General features: G+C 36.7%; 1 protein-coding gene across 2 annotated transcripts in view; it reads left to right on the forward strand.

The window, feature by feature from the left end:
* LOC131521305 (transcription factor HIVEP3) overlaps nt 1-24,199 on the forward strand; it is a 74,802-nt gene that overhangs the window by 15,604 nt on the left and 34,999 nt on the right. The window lies entirely within an intron of this gene.

Raw genomic sequence — 24,199 nt, forward strand, 5'->3', positions numbered from 1 at the left:
GTTTTCATTAGGGGTGTGCGATTTTATATATCGTCTGTGATTTTTAATATCGCAATTGTTGTTTAAACGTTGTGCGATTTGACATTATCGAGTATTTTGCAAAAATCATTCAAAACACACCTACAGAGTGCACACATTCATTACGTGAAGTCTAGACTAGTGTGCGTGTGTAGAGTGTTCTTTCACTGCACTTTCACTACATTTAGAATGATCACAAAATTAAAGACATGGGGGCAGAAAATGTTTATAGGCTATTTTGTACCACTTCATATAGCCTAGTTAATCAATTTCACACAAAAAATAACGCTCCAAAAATTACCATGATTACCAAATGTGATATTGATTTTTTTTTTTTTTTGGCAACAGTTCAGTACACAAGAGGTTAGTGAGAGACTTCAGTTTTAGACACCATATTTCCTGTTTTTGTTTTATTTCAACAACAAAAATCACTCCAAACACAGCCACAGCACTGTTTTGCGTCTCTGAGCAACATGAGGGCGTTTCGTTCCTGCATGAATCAACCGTTTGAATGATTCGGTTCAATCGCAATGACTCTCTTATTAACGGTGACTTGCTGCCACCTGCTGGTGATTTTAATTTCACATTCAAAGTATCGTTTATTATTTAAATAATTTCAAATAGCAGTATTTAAAGGGTTAGTTCACCCCAAAATGAAAATTCTGTCATTAATTACTCACCCTCATGTCGTTCCAAACCCGTAAGACCTTCGTTCATCTTCGGAACACAAATTAAGATATTTTTGATGAAATCGGAGAGCTATCTGACATCCATTGACAGCAATGCAACTGAAATGTTCCCAGGTCCAGAAACGTAGTAAATACATCGGTAAAACAGTCCATGTGACATCAGTGGCTCAACTTCAGTTTTGCGACGCTACGAGAATACTTTACTTTTTATTTATTTATTTATTTTTTATTTTTATTTTTTTTTTGCGCAATAGATGGTCAGATAGCTCTCAGATTTCATCAAAAATATCTTAATTTGTGTTCCGAAGATGAACGAAGGTCTTACGGGTTTGGAACAACATGAGGGTGCGTAATTAATGACATAATTTTCATTTTGGGGTGAACTAACCCTTTAACGTTTTGTTTAATATATCAAAACATGATTTATGCATTTGTAATTGCAGGTTAAATGCATTCATGTCTTGCATTAAACAGTGTGTAAATGCATCTAAATGCCACTTCAGATGCAGCTTCTGTGTTTTCTCTGCATTGCAAAGATGAATTTTGTTGATACTGACTTCATTTAAGTCTCATTATTCTAATTCACTGAATAAATGTAAGAATTTGACTCAAAAGATAATGGACACTTTTAGAAAAAATGGCTTTATAAAGGTAAAAATGCCCATTAAAATGTACAAATCCGTTTAAACTTATTGGAAAAAATAAAGTCAGTGTGAATTTGACCACCACACAGAATATGAAGAATATCAAAAACTTTAGGAGTCAGCTGTCCACGACAGTCCTTAAGGTACCAGCACAATAACATACAGCAAAATATCGTCTAATTATCGTTATCGATTAAAATCCCAGAAAATATCTTTTTTTTTTTTTTTTTTTTTTTGTCAATATCGCACACCCCTAGTTTTCATCCATAATTGTGTCGTACCGGGCATGAAACAGTTTTTTTTACATTTTTATTTTTGAGGGTTTTTTTTTTTTTTTTTTTTTTGGATATCACATTTGGAATCATGTAGCGTTTCTGTTGCAAACTAGTAACAAACAGTGCTGGTTACTGATGCACTCACATCATCATATATGAAATAAATATAAAAGGAATAAATCCTTGCCCTTGTTATGAAAATGTGAAGACATATAGAGATTTTGTTCCTCGTGTTTTCATTTTGATGGGTAAATACTGAAAATATTCCAAGATATGGAGAAAAATATAAATATTTTCTAGAAAAGTTTAGACGTTAATATTTGTTGTTCTTACAAATTCAGTTTAATTTACTTAAAATAAAATAAATATGGCAGAATACCAAGCAGCCAAATGGCTATGTTAATATTCCACTTTTTTTCGAATCTAACAGCTTCCAGTGGCCTCATTGGATAGCAAAGTTTTCACTAGCTGCATACTTTCAAATCAACCAATGCAGTAAATCATCCAGGTATCGTTAGCCTATACAAGAGTGCTACCTATTCAAACATCATCGTTTTTTTTAATTATTGTCTTTATAGCAGTTGCACTCCCTTGACATTGTGGCATTACGAAAGTTTATCCTTTTCATGCGTGTTTTCTTTTTTTTTTTAGCCTTGCCAGTTTAAAGTTTCAGTTGATGTAAAATTGTCCAAGGGCAACATGACGCAAAAGACAATTCTATTTGATTTTCACATGCAGATTTCTATGTGCACACCCAAATCTGTTTCCGATTTCAGATCTTTGTTCTGTTTTTAGTTGTCCAACTGACCATTCACAAAGATCTGCCCCCTTAGTTACTGTTGCTATGTTCGACACGCAGTGAAATATAAATCGCGGAGCAAAGAGGACACTTACAACGTGCCAACAAAAAAGACAGAGCAGGTTACTTATGGTATAAAACAAAGTCTTTGCATTTAAAATTTGTCTTTTTAAAGAAATTCAAACAATAAATATAATTTTGTAGCTCTTTAATGTGTCCTCACAGATCTCTGTAGCACCTCAGTTCAGCAGCACATGAAGCGATCATCTCTTCATATTTACATAAAGCATGAAAAACTTGAATGAACATCAGACGGTATTTTATTTCAACCTTGGAAAGACCTCAATACACACCATTTTTCAAGTTTAAGTCCACCTACATTAATCTACTCTCCTGTTTGATTTGTTTGTTGGACAAAATGGCGATTCAGCGTTATGATTGGTCAGATCGCCTGTCAATCAAACTCTCTAAGGATCAATTGGTTGTAATTGGTTTCTTTAACATCTTATAACTGGCTGTTTACATGTCTTTAGGAAGCTTGAACTTTTTTTTTCTTATGTTAGTTTGGCTAGCATAGTATTGTATAGAATGTATATTTGTGACTTTTCAGTGTCATTATAAATTTTTGCATTGTAGCAACTATATTTCCAGCAAAAATAATTACATTGGGATATATATTGTTATTGTGAAATAAAATTACACGTATTGTGATATAAGATTTTGGTCATATCACCAATCCATAATAGTTTCTCAGTATTACCGAACTATAATACTGCAGTTATATAGTTACAACTCTAATAATGCTAATGTTGTTTCTGCAGGCAAAGAGGAGAGCAGTGCTTATAAAGGTTCTATTAGATTTAACAAACTTTTTATTTGAGCTAGATTGGTGGGAAACAACCCTGCCTGTGTCATGTCCCAATTCTTTTCTCTCTTTTTTTTTTAATAAAAGTGGCAAAAAGCTTAAAATAAAATAAAACGCTAACGTCGATTCTTAGGAGATTTGAGAACCAATTGTTTTTTTTCCTGCTCTGCATGAACCACTTTACCTGTAAAACAGAATCTTGAATGCACTAGCTCATTTCCTTCACCCTGAGATCCAATAATGGCCCGCGCTGCATTACGCAACGCCCGTGTGGTATTTCAATGGACAGAAATATTCTGACAAACGAACGCCTACTCATGTCTCTGTTCTGCTTCTCTCACAGTTCATCTTTCTACAACAGCAGCTATTTTCAGCGATGCCGTAATATCACATTGTATGGCATGAGCCAATAGAACGGATGTTAGCTTGTAAACTGCCCGCCATTAGCGTCAAATTCATTCCTACTCCCTCAGGCCAAAGAAGAAAGGGACCCCATTTGCTATCGAGCTGAAGTGCTACGTTTCACAGCCAAGTAGTGATAATGTTTTCTTAAATGCAGCCAGATTTATTATTAAGAGCTTGAATCATTTCATAACGTGCGTCTCAGTGCATTATAACCCAGCATGCACGCTAAGGGTTGTAGCATTTTTCCAGGTGTATGCTTTTATGTGTACATCTAGTGTACATTGCTGAAGGGTCTCCACACTGTGGCACTACAGTGCCCTTCAGGAAATCCCCTCAGACCACTAGGGAGGCCTGGGTGCCTCCCGTTCTGTCCAATGATGCAAAATATGCTGCAGTAATTTGGAAAATAAACAGCAGATTAATGCTAGACTATGCAGCATTGACTGTATGTTTATACTAATATGAAAAAGCCAAAAACTAATATTTGTCAGCCAGTGGGTGACGTTTGTATAGGTCAGGTTTTATGAATGGTGATGCTCCATCTCACTCCATGAAAATGCAAAGAGACATAGTGATTTTGTTCCTCATGTTTTCATTTTGGTTGCTTAATATAAGAAATTTCTGAGTTCTGGCAAAGAAAAAGGAAAAAAAAGAAACTTGAGTAATCTTAGAAAATCTCCAGGTAAAAGTTGCTTGACCTGCGAGTAACGGTTATGTTCTTTAGACTAGGGCTGTGTCTAATCCAGATACATTTGAACATGATTCATGATTCATTTTAAAACGCTCTCTGTCCACACTAGCGTTTTTCAAAAGTTTCTCATCCACTCTAAAACGTCAGAAAATGTTAAATTCGCTTTACTGCGCAAGCCTCAAAAACACTCACTGAGATGATGCAGACGGAACAGACATATGTTTTCATGCAATTCTTCTGGCAGGATCATTTTATTTAGAGAAATATTACCATTCGCTGACTCGCTCACAATTTTATGATCTGATCTAAAACGTAACTGTCCTCATGTTTTGCCGCAATCGCGAGTAAATTTTCTGTCATCTTTGCAGGACTGTGATATGAAGAGTGTACAAAGTAACACATCTGTAGCAATAGTGTGAAAGTGAATAGCACATAACAGGCGCAATACCCATATAAACATAGATATTAGTATTGGTACAATATGCGTCACATGATTAAACGTGTCACAGTCCACACTACAATGCGAAAATGCCGTTTTCAAATTAATCCACTTTGGAGAGCAGTTTCAAAAAGCTCAGTTTTCCTTGAGGAAAAACGCCATCTCATCCCAATTTAAAATTATTAGTGTGGACAAGGACTAGTTCCGTGATTCTTGGTCATTTTGTTTGGCAGAAAGGCTCCGAGTTTGAAGAACAGGATAGGAATGACAAAGGATAAAAGAGGCAATAATACATTTTGTGTGCAAAGAAAACAATAATAACAATTCATTCTGCAATTCTTCTCCCCGAGTTACCATCTTCCGCCATTCTACACCCGCAAGACCTTCGTTCCTCTTCGGAACACAAATTAATATATTTTTAAATGAAAAAAAGAAAACAATAATAACAATTTATTCAGCAATTCTTCTCCACGAGTTAGTCTTCTGCCATTTTGGAGAGTACCCTAGAACGTAATCAGCGTTGTTTACGTTCAGCATGCCCATGCTTTCTACTGAACGTAAACAACACTGATCATGTTGATTACGTTCTGGGGTACTCTCCAAAATGGTGGAAGACTGTAACTTGGGGAGAAGAATTGCTGAATGAATTATTGTTTTCTTTTTTCATCGAAAATACCTTAATTTGTGTTCCGAAGATGAACGAAGGTCTTTTGCGGGTTTAGAACAACATAAGGGTGAGTAATTAATGACAGAATTTTCATTTTTGGGTGAACTATCCCTTTAAACTTATCTGTAGCGTTTTAGAGTATGAACTTTTGTTATAGCCTAGATTGCTTTAGGTTATATTTTGTCAAAATAGGTATCATTTAATTGCTGCTTTGTGGTTTTGCTGCAGTGGGTCTTTGTGGGTTTTGACCACTTTAGTCTGATTTAAGATGTTTTTAGGAGGACTGTAAGACAAAATGGAGGACTTGCTCTGTCTTACCCATGTGCTCATTTTTGGCTACGATAATCTCACTAAAATTGCATTCATGAAATGAACACAAGGAAAAGCGTTAAACAAATGTCACACCAGTTTCAGACTTCATCTAAGCTCTGTCTTTACCTTACTGTGATGATATTAAACTTAGCAACCTAAAATGAAATGAGAACCCAGACACACTCGCTAAACCAGTAACCATGGAAACACACTGGAAGTCTCAGATAACTCTAACTCCGGCTCAGGTCCCAACTGTTCCCACTCGTGAAAAATAGGCTGTTTTGGAAGGTCAGTGAAGTACCCAGTTGAATGTTTTGGCAGCGATCGCTAACTTTGAATAGGCTGATCACTAACACACGGCACTCGCTCGAGATCTCGCTCCAAACCCGAAGCACCAACGGTACATTGACTGAGCCTTGTTAAAGCTCAACAGCCCTATGACTAGTCGTGAGTATATGCTGGGTCAGCGACAGACCTTACAGTCTGTGAGGTGTAAAGAAAGCATGTCTGGCTTAGTGCAGTCATTGACGCTTTGCTCAGAAATTAATTTCACCCTGATGTGTTGGCCACTCGTGATATTCCAAGATTAAACTTCTCTTGGTTTGTGGGCTTTCATGAATTCAGTACAGGGTCAGTCCCCCTGGAGCCAGGGGTGGACTGGGGCCAAACCCAGTCTGCAACACACTGCACCTCACCATAAATGACTGGCGTTCTTTAGATTATAATTTGTCTTTCCTGGTGTATATGGCAAATAGAAAATAATTTTTACGAGGCACAGTTTAATATCAATAAAGTTAAATACCGATATTATCAGTCCATAAGGAATAGAGCTCCAATTGTGGAAAAGAGTATACAAATTATTCTGATGATGAATAATACAGTAAACAGTACTGTGAAATAAATAATTTTACCATTTTAAAATGTCTGTCTTCTATGTGTGTGTATATACTGCATAATCATTATATATATATATATATATATATATATATATATATATATATATATATATATATATATATATATATTACATAAATAAATAATTAAAATATATATAATATAATTTATTGCTGTGATCAAAGCTGAATATTCAGCATCATTACTCCCAGTCTTCAGTGTCACATGATCCTTTAGAAATCATTCAAACTTTTAATCCCCAGTGTATATAAAATAATGCATGTGAATTCATAAGGAAATTATTTTTTTATTAGGCCTATCACTTTTCTATGCACAGCACTTGAAAGCAAAAGTCTTCAGATTTACAATGTTCTAGAGTAAGACTGAGAATGATTTTTATAGATTTTTAAACATTTTCTTAGACATGTGAAATCATGGATGAAAGCCTATAGAGATATACATTAACTCTTATCTCATGTCTTCTGAAAACTGCCATGTTATGTTCATTTGTGACGAATAACGTAAATGGCATTTTGAAATGAAATTTGAAAAGGCCAGTAGTAATTTGTATTCCTGAAAATGAATGTCTGTCGTTTAACTTTTTTTTTTTTTTGATTTTTATTTAATTTTTTTATTTATTTATTTTTTTTCTATTGTAAACTGTTTGCAAATATTGCTGAATTTTCTCATCATGTTTGGCTGCTTGCATCTTACCTCAGCTTGCATCCAAGTCGTGCACAGCTCAGCGTCTGTGAACAGTAAATCCCGCCTTCTACACTTTGGCCATTTCAAACATTTTGACATTGAGCGCTTTTGAGCCGCTGCACTGAGCCGGAGCACGCTAAATTAATTAGAATTTTAATTCTGGGCCGATGGAAGGATATACGTACATTTACTACAATTCACTTTTATACATATTTACACAAAGGGCCGGCCCACATTGTTTGTTTTATTTTTTATTTTATTTTACAACTTTTTGTTTTTTTGTTATTTTATTTCTTTGATCTATGTTTTCTTAAAGTAGCAGTCTTACGTACTTGTGCTTCACAAGTTAATTTTCTTGTTTTAAAAATGTTTAGATGGTTTTTATTGGAAAATTTCACACAAACAACTTAAAATTCACAGAATTTTTCTGTGACGAAATCAACTGTAACACTAAAATGTTCAATTGCTCATAATTTTTTGCAGTTTCGATATTTGCTTCACACCTGGTTAGTGTGCTGCTTTACAGTCTGTCTGTATCAGATTTTTGCAGCTCTTTAGAAACATAAAAGGCAATTTATACTCTCTCTCAAGCCCTGATGGTCAAGCTAGTAGGCCATTTGTAATAGCATTGTGTTTTTGTGAGGAATTCCCTCTGCACATGAAGATGGCTGGGGTTTGTATCCTCCCACCCCACACTTGACCCAGCGGAGATCACAGGATGCAATATTGCTTGCTGCATGCAGCGCTGTTCACCAGAGAAATGTCTGTTAATGTTTTCGTTACAAGATCGAAAGTAGGCTCAGTATTAGATTCTGAGGAATTTTGCTTATCTGAATGCCTTTGAATTTCAGGAAATTGTGCGGTGTAGCACAATCACCTTAGTGTGTCTCTGACAGTGCCTTTCTTTGTCTGCGTGTTTGCATTGGGATGTACAGGCTTACATGCTGCAAACACATCATGCAGATTCCTTTCGTCTGAAGTTCCTCAACCCTGCCAGGCTGTGACAGCTCCTCTCAGCCGCCAGCAGGAGGGAGCGGAGTGGATGTGTACATCCATTATTTTCTTTCACTCCATCCGTTTTCTCAACTTGGAGCAGCTGGGCTGTGTCAGTAGTCTATGGAAGACTGTACCGGAACGTCTGTGCTTAGTCACTGTAGAAGTTTTTTGCCCCCAACCTCATTCCAGCTATTTATACACATTCAATAGCATTGTACTCTATTTTGGCTAGAGTGCGCCAGATTATTTTTCAATGAATCTGATTATCCAGTTCATAAAACCAGTCTGAGCAATTTTCAGGTTAACAACAGAGGACTAATAATGAAGAAATTTATCTTTCAGATATGCTGACATTTTGGACCAAGTATGTGTTTATGAATTTATAGCTGTTATGGAACTGAAGTATAGATGCATCATTTGCAGCTGAAATTCCAAAGAAAAAGATTCAATTATTTGTTGTTGCTTTTTCCTCTAGAAGACTTAAGTATTTTAAAATTATACTTTTTAAAATCTCGTTTAATCTAAAATATTTATTATTCTGGGGGGAAATAGTGATGAAAGGAAACTACAATTCTAATTATTGTGTGTGCAGTCATTTGCCTCAGTAGCAAAATTTAAAATCCACAATAGCACTGCTATGACTTTTAAAAGAGGGGAAAATATAGGGACATTGTGGTCAGAGGAGAGAAAGAAGCAAATTTTGAACTTAAAATTTTTATTAGAAACATTCATGCAGCAGATTTTTATAATTTAATAAGGTAAAAAGAAAAGCGCAAAATATAGTGTTACAAATGTATATTACATAATTTTAAAAAAAATACACGAACTAGATTTACATATTAGATTTACAAGGGGAAAAAAGGCCATAAGTATAAAATGGTTAATAACAAAAGATATTATTAACATTATAACTTTTTTTTTTTCCTATATATATATATATAAATAAATAAACTGATCTAAAACATTTGACAAGTGTATATATTACATTATTTATTTTTGAGTTTAACTCTTACATGAGTTTTGTGTTGCTTTGTGAATATAACTAAAGGAGCAGAATCTTCCAAAAAAGCCATGGTCACACTAAACTGAGAACGCAATATTTATACACACACTGAAACGGTCATAATTTGACATCATACTCTTTGGTGTCTTTTTAAAAACACAATTCGAAATATGATACACCCAAATTGTACAAATACTGTATATAATCTGCTTTTTACACTTCAACACTGCAGTCCTGCAGATTTAATGTTTGTGTTTTTTAAATTCAGCTAAGAGGTCACACCGAGCTTCTATTGGTCACACCACACGATACATGAAACATTCATCACAAAATTTGAATTTTAGAATGTAGTGAGATTCACATGTCTCCTGCACTCGCATGCATATGAATGGAGTCAATAGAATTAAAAGTGTAGTGTGACCGGCCCTTAAGAGTATGACATTTAGCCCAAACACAGCTCAATGGAGGGCCTGTGCAGTATGTGGACTAGATGTGACTGACCCAGGGGCCCCTCTTTCTCCTGTGCTGGGTGTGACTGGATCTATCCATCATGCACTTGGCATTGTGTCTGTTAGAGCTGACTCAGCCCTTCAGTCCGCTTGGAGGAGACCTCCCCACCTCAACCCCTTACAGCCATGCTAGCACCCAGAAAATGGACATGTCAGCTTACCAGTAAATAAGATTAAGGACGATATGTGTATGTGAGCCGGAGTGTTATGGAGGGTGGCTGTGTGTGTGTGTGTAACTGGATGAGGGCCAGAGGACAGGATGCAACCCTGTTCTGCAACAGTCTGCCTGTGTCTCACACTCAGTAGGAAGTGCCACACTTTCTGCTCACACTCTCGAGCCCTTCCCGATTAGCACAGTCCTCCTCCCTTGTGTTTCAGCTAGTGCAATATTGTATGACATAATTTAGAGAAGGTTCTTGAGCTCTTTCTGTCTTGTGGTCATCCATTCCAGTATTATTGTAGTATTATGTACTAATAACAGTATTTATTAACCTTTTTATATATTTTCAGTTTTTGTTTTAATGTTAAGTTTTAGTAAAAAAAACAATTGTCATTTGTATTGTTTATTTATTGTATGTATATGAAGGCAGGTTATTATATATAAATATTATTATTATTTATTTATTTATTTAACAGTTTTGGTCATTTTAAGACACTTAAACTTGTTTATTTTAGTTAGTGTTTTATCTAAAGTGTGTGTGTGTATGTATGCATTTTATTTATTTTCTCACAGAAGTGAGTACACCCCTCACATTTTTGTAAATAGTTTATATCTTTTCATGTGACAACACTGAAGAAATGACACTTTGCTACAATGTAAAGTAGTGAGTGTACAGCTTGTATAACAGTGTAAATTTGCTGTCCCCTCAAAACAACTCAACACACAGCCATTAATGTCTAAACTGCTGGCCACAAAAGTGAGTACACCCCTATAAGTGACAATGTCCAAATTGGGCCCAATTAGCCATTTTCTCTCCCCGGTGTCATGTGACTCCTTAGTGTTACAAGGTCTCAGGTGTGAATGGGGAGCAGGTGTGTTAAATTTGGTGTTATCGCTCTCACTCTCATACTGGTCACTGGAAGTTCAACATGGCACCTCATGGCAAAGAACTCTGAGGATCTGAAAAAAAGAATTGTTGCTCTACATAAAGATGGCGTAGGCTATAAGAAGATTACCAAGACCCTGAAACTGAGCTGCAGCACGGTGGCCAAGACCATACAGCGGTTTAACAGGACAGGTTCCACTCAGAACACAACCAAAGAAGTTGAGTGCACGTGCTCAGCGTCATATCCAGAGGTTGTGTTTGGGAAATAGACGTATGAGTGCTGCCAGCATTGCTGCAGAGGTTGAAGGGGTGGAGGGTCAGCCTGTCAGTGCTCAGACCATACGCCGCACACTGCATCAAATTGGTCTGCATGGCTGTCGTCCCAGAAGGAAGCCTCTTCTAAAGATGATGCACAAGAAAGCCTGCAAACAGTTTGCTGAAGACAATCAGACTAAGGACATGGATTACTGGAACCATGTCCTGTGGTCTGATGAGACCACAGGACTGTTATTCTTATTCTATTTAGGTGTATGTCTGTTTTTATTTTTACATAATTTGCACTTGTCTTGGCATTCAGTGTGGACTGCAAAGAAAGAATTTCATTGAGGAAAAGCAAGTTTCCCTGTACACTGTGCATATGACAATAAACATTTTGAATCCTTGAATTGATGAGATAAACTTATTTGGTTCAGATGGTGTCAAGCGTGTGTGGCGGCAACCAGGTGAGGAGTACAAAGACAAGTGTGTCTTGTCTACAGTCAAGCATGGTGGTGGGAGTGTCATGGTCTGGGGCTGCATGAGTGCTGCCGGCACTGGGGAGCTACAGTTCATTGAGGGAACCATGAAGGCCAACATGTACTGTGACATACTGAAGCAGAGCATGGTCCCCTCCCTTCTATTCCAACAATAATGAGCCCAAACACACCTCCAAGACAACCACTGCCTTACTAAAGAAGCTGAGGGTAAAGATGATGGACTGGCCAAGCATGTCTCCAGACCTAAACCCTATTGAGCATCTGTGGGGCATCCTCAAACGGAAGGTGGAGGAGCGCAAGGTCTCTAACATCCACCAGCTCCGTGATGTCGTCATGGAGGAGTGGAAGAGGACTCCAGTGGCAACCTGTGAAGCTCTGGTGAACTCCATGCCCAAGAGGGTTAAGGCAGTGCTGGAAAATAATGGTGGCTACACAAAATATTGACACTTTGGGCCCAATTTGGACATTTTCACTTAGGGATGTACTCACTTTTGTGGCCAGCGGTTTAGACTAATGGCTGTGTGTTGAGTTATTTTGAGGGGACAGCAAATTGACACTGTTATACAAGCTGAACACTCACTACTTTACATTGTAGCAAAGTGTCATTTCTTCAGTGTTGTCACATGAAAAGATATAATAAAATATTTACAAAAATGTGAGGGGTGTACATGTGTGTTTATTTATTTATTTATATATATATATATATATATATATATATATTACACGCAATACTAGTTTTAGTTGTAGCTAACCATAGCCATAACTATTCACACCCCTAGGGGTTAGTTGTAGTTGTGCCCTAGTCCTTCACATACTGTATATTATTCCATTGTAAAAGGTACATGTGTAGGTCTGTTTTGAAATGATGTTTATGCTCACCAAATTAATTACAAAAATAATGTTTGCTTTTGAACAGGTTTTCATAAACGCCCTAAGTCAGGTACTCAACTCACCTGCCCCAACTCACACCATTAGTTTGCATGTCAGACTCAACAAATCAGAACAGTGATTTGAAATCATCACAGAGGTTCAGTGTTTATATTCTTTGGGAAGTCATTCTACTAATGTATTATTTATACTTGTCTCTGCACATCAGACTTGGATAGGAGAAACTATTGTGTCTCATAACTGCTTTCGATGGCAAAGGGCTTTAAAAAGCCTTTAATATTTGGAGTTTCAGTTTGTTTTAACAGTTTTCCTGTCATTTTTCTGTAGAGACTTGGTTTAGCAAATCATTTTTAAGGTGTCCAGACGCATTGACCTTTTCATTAGTGATAACTTATTGGAGCTGCATGGGCTGTAAGTGGTCACTTCAAAAGCTTCAAATATTTTAACATGGTAACTTGCATTTAACCGATAGCCTGGGTTCCTTTCCAAGGTATAATGGTAGTAGACAACAAATAATCAGTGTGAGCATTCTAAGGTGTTACCCTAACAATTGTACAATATACTGCAGGTGCTATTTTTAACGTACACTTTAAAATAAAGGTTCCAAAAGAACATTAACTTTTTCCACTATAAAGAACTTTGCAATGAAATATTTCCATGGATGTTTAATAATGGAATTCCTCCCTCCACCCCAGGATAGGGTTGTTGAATAAATTATTACTGAGGGATTTTTGAATACTTTTTTGTAATAATTGTTAACAGTAGCTAACTAACAGCTAACTAACCTGTAGGACATAGTGAGATGGTGGTTTTCAGATCAGCAAATATGACCAGCAGCATATTAGGGCCATTAAAATGGAAATCTGTGCTCAAAGTGGACATTTCATCTGAAGCATTGTGAACGAATAATTTTGTTACTGGAATAAAGGTTTGGCATTTCAATCAAAGGACCTTAAACACAGGCCAGATGTTATTATATTCAAGTATTCGGTCACATTTAGCTTTCATTCAACCTTACAGAAGACCAGATTTTTTTTTTTTTTTCTTTTCTTTTTCCCTTGGTCTCATTATACAGCAGTTTGGTTTTAAGTCAAAGAAGTTGATCAGTTCCTTGAAATAAAAAGATTCTGGCTGGAACCCAAGATTGGTGTGCTCGATAAAACAGTCTTGATCTCTGCTTCCTCTGTGTGCTCTCCAAACTCAATACACACTGTATATTGATTTCTGAGTGCAGTGCTGGAGTTGAAGGCCTTGGCCCGTTCCCATTCTGTGGCAATTCACGAGTAGAAGAGTTTGAGAGAGAGATAGGGAGAGCGAGAATGTCTTTTCTTTGTCTCCTCATTTCTTGCTTAGAGCTGCTGAGGTCATTGGGTGGGATCCAGAGATAAAGGCCCTGGGATATCAGATATTGTGGTTTAGATTCCCTATATTGGTTCTCTCACTTTTCTCAGAAAATATTATGTTGTTAAAAATGACTGAGCTTTCAGGGGTTATACAAAAGATAACAATCATTAGCAAGTTTGAAGCAGTTTTGAAGTTGCATCTGATGTTTTCCAGGAATGTAAATGGTTAAAGCATCATTCCAAGTTGCTATTTTTGGTTCGCACTCATTTTTGCTTTTCACACATCTTTAAAGGGATACCTAGTTCACCCAAAAATGAAAATTTATGTCGTCATTTACTCACCTTTCATGTCATTCCAAACCTGTATGACTTTCTTCCTTCTGTAGAGTGAAGAGATTTTGAAAGTCAGTGCAGTCAAAACAACACAAAACAAATATAAAACGCCAAAGTTGCGTTCTATTCTGCCACCTTATGCGAGTTCCAATCAGAATGGAATGTACATGTTTCATTTGAAGAGCCCTGAGAACAGCATAGGTAACAAGGGAAAACATACTAGCCAGTCATTGTGTATCATCTTAAGGTATAGTTCACCCAAAGATGAAAATCAATAATCAGACATTTACTCACCCTTATGTTATTCCAAACATGTATGAAACCTAAACGCACACAAAAAAGATGTTTTGAAGAATGTTGGTAACCAAACAGTTTTGGTTCCCATTGACTACCATTGTAGTTTTGTCTATACTGTACATTGGAAGTCAACAGGAAGTCAGTTTAGTTCCAGCATTATTATCACTGACCTTAATTAGTCCCAGGTGTGTTTTGTACATGGTTGTTTGTGGGTATAATGTGTGCAAGATGCAGCTGTTACAGTGCGACCATTATGATTATAGTTAAATAAGATAAAATACACACATAGCCAAATTATGTTTATTTCCACATTAAACATAGAAAAATACTTTTATCATATAGTTTAGCACTTTCAAAAATGAAAATTTTTATTAGTTTAATAATAATATATTTATATAAATACTCGTGTATATCATGTCATTTATATTACTTTTATTTACGGACATGTATTGTTGTTATTATTATACTTCAAACTCCTCTGATATGTGCAAATCAAGTTTTGTCTGTGTGGTGACACTGCAGGGTGTTGTGAATGAATGCATTTTGTCAAGCGAACTGAAATTGAACAAATATCCCATGCTCAGAGAGTAGGGAGCAGTGAACACTGCGTAGGAACCCTGCCAAATGGAACGCATATCAAAACATTTCTCAAAATGTTCCACAGAAGAAAGAAAACATACAGATTTGGGACAACAGATTTTTTGGGGGTGAACTATCCCTTTAAAATGACTGATATTTGTCCACATGTACCATTTAGACCTCATCAGAATCATTCAGATGTGCCCGCGGATCATCAAGAAAGATTAATGAAGCATTATGTCAGCGTTCAGACAGAATACTGTGACTATGTCACTCTTGGCTCCATAACAGCAGGATGTCGTTGTACAGCACATTTAGAGTATAATGAAGACAGGCTGTGAGCTCAGTGGATCAGAGCCCTTCCTCATCTACATTTCCTACACACACACACACACACATATCACTACTCTTCAAGCAGCGGGTAGATCAGAGACAGAATAGGCAGTGTTTTAAATTGTAAAGCGTCTTTATTGGAGCTCAGTGCTTGACGGGTATTAAATCTGTTTGACAGCATGAGGCCAAAGTCAGCAACCCAAGGACCTATAAAGACTGCACCATAAACCTCAGGTGTTTTATCATACATGAATGTTGTAGGATCTAAAAAGCTTGCACCCAATGCATTTAATTTTTGCAACTAAACTCATTTTGGGCCGGCTGGAACAATCTCTCTGGGGTGCCGTAACATTGACATCCTCCTACAGCTGTTATCCTTTGTCCTTGTCTCTGCAGTATGAAAAATAAGTATGCCTTGCTGAATACAAATCTGCATTCTCTCAAAGTTAAATTTGGAGATGTTGCCTCTCGAATTGTTACACGTCTTCCTTCTAACTAGGTGTGATGCATCACCGTGTGTGAGGTTATCTAGCGTGATGCATTAAAAATAGAGATCAAGCATCCGTCAAAACATCTTGATGTGCAACGCTGTTGACAGTTGTGGCTGGTCAGGTTAACAAACACTCATATTAACACGATATGTCGTTTATCACTTGATAGTTTATTGTTAGGACATTGCACTGCTGCTACCCTTGTTTGACATTTCTGGTTTACTTGAATTTCATCCAGTCCTCTTAAATGACATCGTCATTGGCCTAAAGGTGAGGGATGATGGAGTTTTGGCAGTGAACAAACGTTTTTGGCAGGCTACCTGCGTATGAAGTGAATTCACTTTTGTGCTGAATTGAAAGGTGAGATAACGTAGCTTTTTAACCTGCCTTCATGAGCTGCTTTTGCTGTAATGATAGAAAATACATTTATTGATGTTCGTCTGAACTTGGGTTGCCTCTTCCACTGTAGACAGATTTTTTGGAATATAATGAGACTGATTTTAAGTTTTGTATGATTTAGATTTTGTTTTGCATCAGTCTAGACAGACTAAAGGTCACATTGGTGAACTTTTTGAAATTTCACAGGCAAAAAAATGTCCATTGCCTGAGGTGATGTTTGGAGCACAGAATCGCTTTCAAACCAAGCATCTTGATCGGTTGTGAAATCTGTGGGGAAATCTTTCGTCCTCACACGGAATTCCTTAATGCATTGATTCCTATTAAAATAACTGAATTTCACACATGACAATTTGCTGAATAACAGTAAATGTGACCACACCTTTTAAGGTGTGTGTTTTTTTTTTTTTGTTTTTTTTTTTTCCTATTGTATTATTTTGGACTAATTCAAGGATCCTCTTGATTTAAACTGGATGCACAATTCTAAATTCTGGCCTAGTACTGATAAGCCAATAATTATTTAAATTTATGGCTGATAACTTATATTCAAATTCTTCACTAATTTAACAAAACACAAACCCTCATACCAGTTGTTTTAAATTCTGCTATAAATTTTACATTTATTTATTTATTTTTGATCCGCTTACTTGTACAGTTGGAACCAAATGCTGCATTTAAAGTGAATCCTGTAGAACTTCATTAACCAACAGCACCTAAACCAGCTATTTGAGCTAAACTTAGGTAGATTTTCAGAATATCAGTATTCCTTCTCTATGCCCATTTGTTCCCAGTGTTCAAGAAGTAGTCCCCTTTTCCCGCATGTGTTGGTATTGGTTGACACATCAAAAAAAAAATGAGAGGGAACAAAATCAATACACAGCAGAAGCTCTGAGCCATCAAGCAGAGACACTAATATGTGCCCTCCTCCCCACAAGCTCCGAGTCAAAGTGAGAGGGAAGATGAGATCCTAGGGGTTTTGTTTGAGAGCTGCTGGGAGCGACGGGCCACAGTGGAAGCGAGTTCAGATTTCCCTTCAACAGATTTTTATGAGTTGATGACAGCTGCCGGAGTGTGGTGCCAATTCCCCTGACAAGAGTCATGTGACCCCTGCCTCAATTACTTGAGCCAACCCTCAGCTTCTCAATGACACATGTGGCATAGTATGGAGATGTAGGCTAAAGTTGCCCTGTCAGCAGTCATTCAAAATGCATTGCTTGTACAGTATATCAGGGTTTCTGCTTCAACCCGTGAAAGGGATCCCCAACCACTCTTCCTCTCTGCCGCAGCAGTGTGACTACAAATCCACTCGCTCATAAGGTAGATAACGTTGCTTCTCGTTGGGTGTGTGTGACCACATCTCTGGAGTCCATTCTGACCTGATTCCAGACCACCAGCGAGCCTGGCTCGCTCCTCTTGACACACTTCTGCGTTGTTGATGGTGAAAAACTGGGCCAGTTGGGTTTGTAATTGAGAAGAATCCTTCACTAATGCCAGAGAGGGTTAGCACTGCCATATCACATCACGCCAGCTTCTTTTTAATTCGTCCTCATGACCATTAGCCACCCCGTTGTTTTTTTTAGATATTTGATAGCTGTTTAAGCTTGTGTGTGTTTGTTGCCAGGTAGTACACAACAGTTAACTGTGCTTTGGTCCCTACAGACTTCTGTAAAGGTGTCTTCACACCTCGCTGGAGGTGCTAAGTCACTATTGTTGTACGTATGCTATGTCCAGCTGCATCAGATTGCTGATAACATGACTTTCAATGTCTCAACTGCTAATGGTATACATTCTCTGCACCTTTAAATAAAGCTCACTCAAACAAGTTACTGTTATATTCAAGTTATTTTCATGTTAAGCTGTTTGGTTTAAATAAAATAAAGCACTAAAAAAACTTAAATGATTAATTTTAAATGCTACAAATACATTTAGGCAGTACAACAGTATAATGTACAGTATCAAGAATTAATATTCAGTTTAAGATTAGTTAAATATTGCGTTTAACTGTTATTATTGGTTTTTAAAGTATAACTTTATCTGAGCTTTAGATGAAGGCAAAGGTCGTACACTACTGTTCATTTAAATTTATATTAATACTTTTATGTAGCAATAATGCATTAAATTGATCAAAAGTGACTTTGCATTGTTAACATTTTATACACTTACATTTATATTTCAAATAATTGCTGTTTGTTTGAACTTTCTATCAATCAAAAAAGTCCTCAAAATCCTTTCAGTTTCCACAAAAATATTAAGCAGCATAACTGTTTATCATTAATAAGAAGAAATCTTGAACACCAAATCAAAATATTGTAGTGTAATGCCTGTTGAAATTCAGTTTTGCCATCACAGGAATAAATTTACGCTTTAAAATGTATTAAACTTTGTTTAATATTTATTATTTATGAAATTGTTTAATATTTGTTATTAATATTTTATTTTTTATTATTATAATAGTTCATAATTTTTGTTTTTACTGTATTTTTAAATAGTAACATAAGTGAATAAATGCATTTTCTTTCAAAAACATTTTTAAAAAATTACAAAGCCCCAAAATTTTGAACTGTAGAATTAATGTAAAAAATGAGCAGAAATGAGCATGCGCAATTAAATATTCATTTTCAACTGAAAAAAATTATATTTACAGATATATGTCAGAGACATATTTTGCATGAGCAAAGTCTCGAATCTCCTACTCTGATTTAAAATGAATGACTTCCAGTTGCTTTGTCGCTGCAAATCGCTGTCACCTCTTTAGAATAATGACCTAGAGTTAATCTGAACTATGAAACATTAGCTCACACTTACCACAATGATTGATTGATTTGCCTACAGGAGAAGTTTTAAATGGTCTGTTCATCATGTTTTCCCTCCAAAATGCTGTATTAGGTTCTGGTGTTGAATGAGTTTGACATTTAAACCCTGGGGTGCTTTTCAGACCCCTACTTGAGAAATATCTTTTTAAATGATATTTGTCTGCATGTGTGTGTTCGTACGCCAGTTGTACACTCACCACGGAGGCCTGCAGTGGAGATCAGGCACAGTCAAACCCCTGTTCCTCTGTGAGCTCTAATAGCGAGCCAGGAGACTTAAGCGAGAGAGGATAGAAATAGACGCCGGTGTCAGGGGAGAGTCCTCGGGACGGCTCTCATCCAGGAACATAAACCACAGAACGTAAAGTAACCTACCCTGGCTTAATGTGTCTCTGAACGACAGCTAACTGCGAATTAAGCCTCATTTTGTTCAGGCCGTTTGTACAAGAGAAACTACCACCAAGTCACTGACTTCCAACCATTGTGCCCTTATTGAAAGCTAATTAAGTGTTTCCAATGGGCAGATTAGGTTTTTTTTTTTTTTTTTTTTTTTCTTTCTTCTCCATTTAGCTTGTTTATGTCTGAGGCTTTTGCTTTTCTTTTTCTTTCAGGCAGTCATTTGTTGGGCGTGAATGTGCAGTTTATTTGCGAAGCCTAAACTGTGGTGATTTTTGCACTGGAGCTGCACTGCACTGATGGCTGCCAACTGTAATTTAATGTGCGACTGGCTGAACTGTCCCTAATATTACTGTCATGTGTGATTTACAGTGTCTTTAGCTCAGAGCTCGACGAGAGATGGAGAGCAGATGGTGCACAACTGTAGATGTCTGCTGATTAGGAGAACTTGATGAGAAGATATCTGCTACCTTGCAAGCTAAGTTTGTGTGTTTGATAAACGCAAACACAGAGATGGTCCTTTAGGAATGAGAGCCTTACGGGAAATATGCTGTGCATGATATGAGCGGTGCAAACAGCTGTGCAGGCGAAATAAAATAGATTCATTCTTCTATGAAAGCTGAAAGTGACTTGAATTTCTAAAATGACAACTACTAGATTATTGCAGCAGGCTGCATGCGACCCCACTGCACATATGAATAACAGAGAACGATTATGTCACGTGCACTCTGATTGGCTGAAAAATGCTTGAACGGCACTGGTAATCTTATGTAGTCCACTGTATTTACCCTTTGGGCATACATTTAGAAAGATAAACAAAGTCTTTAAGCACAGAATAGGCAAATAGAGAAAAGTATGTGATTGAGTTAAATGCCTGTTTCATTAAATGTCTGTCTCCATCAGTGCTACTGTATAACCCAATGCTAACGCTCGTATGTGGTATAATTACGTCTCAGCGGGGGTATTACAGGGAAATGATTGTATCATTAGCCCAATATACGTATATTAAATTTACAACCATGCATATTAATGTCCTTTTGAGGGTTTAGGTATTGGTCAGTGACCACTGATGTGACCACATTGTCATTTACAAATCTACTGGCAGTCTTAATAGTAAATTAACATTTTGTGCATTCAAATTTTATTTATTTTTTAGTGCAAATATTTTTAATTTCCTTTTTTTTTTTTTTTTTTTCCTCATTGATTTGTATTACATACACTACTGTTCAAAAGTTTGGGTCTGCAAAGTATTTTTTTTTTGTTTTCAAACAAAGTCCTTCCATCAAGTCTGTATTTTTTTTTATTACTGGGAAAACAGTAAAACTGGTGTAATATTTCTGGAATTTACAATAACTGTTTTCTATTTGAATATATTTTTAAATGTAATTTATTAAAAATGTATAAATTTTTAGCAGACATTATCACAGTCTTGTTATCATTACAGTGCCAAATGATTCTTTAGAAATAATTCTAATATGCTTATTTGGTGCTCAAGAATGAATAGAAAGCTCAAAAGAACATTTATTTAAAAAAATAAATAAATTAAAAAAAACGTTTTACTATAATCCTTGTTAAATAATTTAGCATTTAAATAATTTAGCATTTAAATAATTTATCATAAAGTATTAATTTTCTTTAAAAATAAAATAATCTTACTGACCCAAAATGTTTGAACAGTGGTGTATACAGTATAGTTGTTATTATAATGTATTTGTCTAATGCTTTAGATATTAAATCAGCTGATGCTATTTCGATCAGCCACTATAAATATAATTAGAGAGATAAACTCGTGTCGGTTAACCAGATAATAATAATGTTCAACCCCTAATCTCAGCTCTAAGCTGAACACTAACTCTAAAAGTTGAATGGTTGATGCTCTGTCAGCACCTTTAGCTTGTCACTGGGATAGTACCATTAAAGGGATTCTTTTGTACCTTTTCTCTACCCATAAAGGGTGCATATTAGTATTTTTAGGGAACTATGCATGCAGTAGGGGTAGATAAGGTGCAGAGGTGTAATTTTTATGTTTTTTTCAAGAGGGATGCTGTCCCAGCCGTTGGTCTTTGACCAATTTAGATTTTTTTTTGTGTTTTGTTTGTGTGATGTACTCTCACATTAATGCTGGACTCAGTCTGTTGCACTTGATACATCGGAGCCAATGCATGCAAATGATGGAGTTTTAATATGTTTGTTGTCACGAATGTGTTTGTTGCTGTCAAAAAAGTGAGTTTGTCTTTCGTGACCTTGTCTATGTTTGTTTTTTTTTTCACACATGGTTGAAGAAGCTCTGTTCTTGTGCCAGGTTAGAAATCAGCCTTGCTTATTTTATGATGCTTCCGTTGTTTTTACACTGACAAATTCCCCCTTGGATCATGGTCAGGTTGATGTCTTTGAAAAAGAGCAGATTTTCTGACACATTTGAAAGGGGCTAATATCTACACAATTAAAAAATCAGTTGCTGGTTGATGCGGGCCGCTTCAGATGTCCTAATTAGTAACCTAGCGTAAGTGGAACCAGTTTTGTTCTTTCAGACTTCATGCCCTCTCTTTCATCAGTGTCACTTCCTGCCTCAGTGACCACTTCCTGGTCTTGTCGGTCATGTCTCAGCAAGTTCAAGTTGTTGCTGGGGAGTGTATAGAAGAGTGTGTGTTGTGGTTTCCCTGTGCTTTGAGCCTTGTCACCCACGCAGTGACGAGTGAAACTTGTCGGCTTCGAAATGAGTAGGCGGCTTCTAAAAGTGTGACTTCCTCCTTCTATTTTTATCACTCGTGTTCTCTTCCCATGACATGTCATGCTTATTTCTCTCTCTCGGCTTTGTTGCTCCCTTTAATTTTTCTTCCGCTAAGTAACTTGAGATTCTGATTGTTGCCATGACAGCTGGAAATTTCTGTCAGAATGTCTCATTTTGCCCCTCTACTTTCACAGACGTCCCAGTTCTTTGGTTGTTTTCTGAACATTGTTTTCTCCCGTCCTCTCCAGTATTTTTTGGTTTTTCACAGAGAGCGCTTTTTCTTGTCCCTCATAATGGCAATACAAGCAAAACCTCTATAACGTAACCCAAAGATGCCAACAGTAGTTCCTGTAGCTGAACTGGTAGAGCGTAGTGCTAGTAACACCGGGGTCATGTGTCCAATTCCCAGGGGACACGCATACCAATAACATGTATCTTGAATGCACTGAAGTGTCTGCTAAAGGCATAAGTGTAATGTAAATGATAGGGGAGGATGTACAAGTGCTGTATTACACAACGCATAACACCGGAGAGCTTCACTCCTACTCATGCTTCTGCTGAAAGCTTCAAGCCGCAGCATTGAGTTGTGCCACCTGAGTTTGAACAGTCTAGATTTATGTGTATTTTGAATTTGGCATTGAGCCCATGACTTTGGGGGAATCTTGGCTGCCTTTCTGTATACTGTGGCTCGGTGAAGAGAATTCTGAGGGATATTGGCGCTCTCGTGCGACGCGGACTATACACAGAATCAGGATTACTATGTTCAGACATAATCACATCACATATCCAAGCCAAAGAGCAGTCTTACTGATCGATCATAAAACAAAAAGGACTTGCATGCAGCAGTCCATCAGGATCTCATTCACATTAGGCCAGTAGGGTGGGAGGATATCCATATGTATGTGTGTGTGTGTGCGCGTATGCCAGACCCTGTGGGCCCTCACAACGCAGGGCCCGGTGTAGTGTTGTCACGGTACCAAAATTTCAGTATTCGGTACCGATACCAGTGAAAATCCACGGTTCTCGGTACCAATTTCGGTACCACATGCTAATTAAAAACACACTATTTTTAATAATAGTCAAACAAAAATAAAATTGACAAAAATCAATGCCATTCTTCATACTTATTTAAATTGTGTTTCAAGTTTTTCCGCAAGTAATCAAAGTATGAAAAACAGTAAACAGTAAAGTTTCACCCAAATTTAATTTGTCTTTTAATTAATGAAATTTAAACATTTTATTTTTGGGGTAAATAAAGGGGATTTACTATTAAAATTAAAATATGGAAGAAATATTGTGTGATTATTTCTTTAAAAATATATATATTTTTTTATCAACAGTAGTAATAGTATCACATACATTCTACTAAATAATAGTAATATATTTTTGGCACAATGTCTTTAAGATAAACTTTTATTTTGACGGGTTGCCGTGAATACCTTTAAATTTCTGTGTGTAGCTATATGATATGAAGCTGGTTTTACTCAAATGGAATGGTAGAATACTCGTGAAGGGACTCTCAGAGCAGTTCTGTAGATGTTGTTTATGTATTTATGTCCTCATTGAGACGGCAGATGATGAAATCACCGCGAGCAGTGTTGCCAATTTGGGGATTTTGTCGTCAAATTTAGCTACTTTTTTATTGTTGCTGCGACTTGTATTGATGTTTTGCGACAAGGAGCTATTTTAGCTATATTTAAATAAAAATAGCGACTTTTTTTGGAGATTTTTTTTTCCCCCTCACGTTTGCTCTCAATCATGCCATTAGGCGTGTTCGCGGTACTTTGATGTCATACACTGACCATTCTGCGCAGCGCCGCTTAAAGTCGAACGCGCCTAATGAGTCTGCGCAGTGAACACGGCAGTACATCTGCCATTCAGACATGATGA

Source organism: Onychostoma macrolepis, chromosome 16 (assembly GCF_012432095.1).
Source record: "Onychostoma macrolepis isolate SWU-2019 chromosome 16, ASM1243209v1, whole genome shotgun sequence".
Taxonomy (NCBI): Eukaryota; Metazoa; Chordata; class Actinopteri; order Cypriniformes; family Cyprinidae; genus Onychostoma; species Onychostoma macrolepis.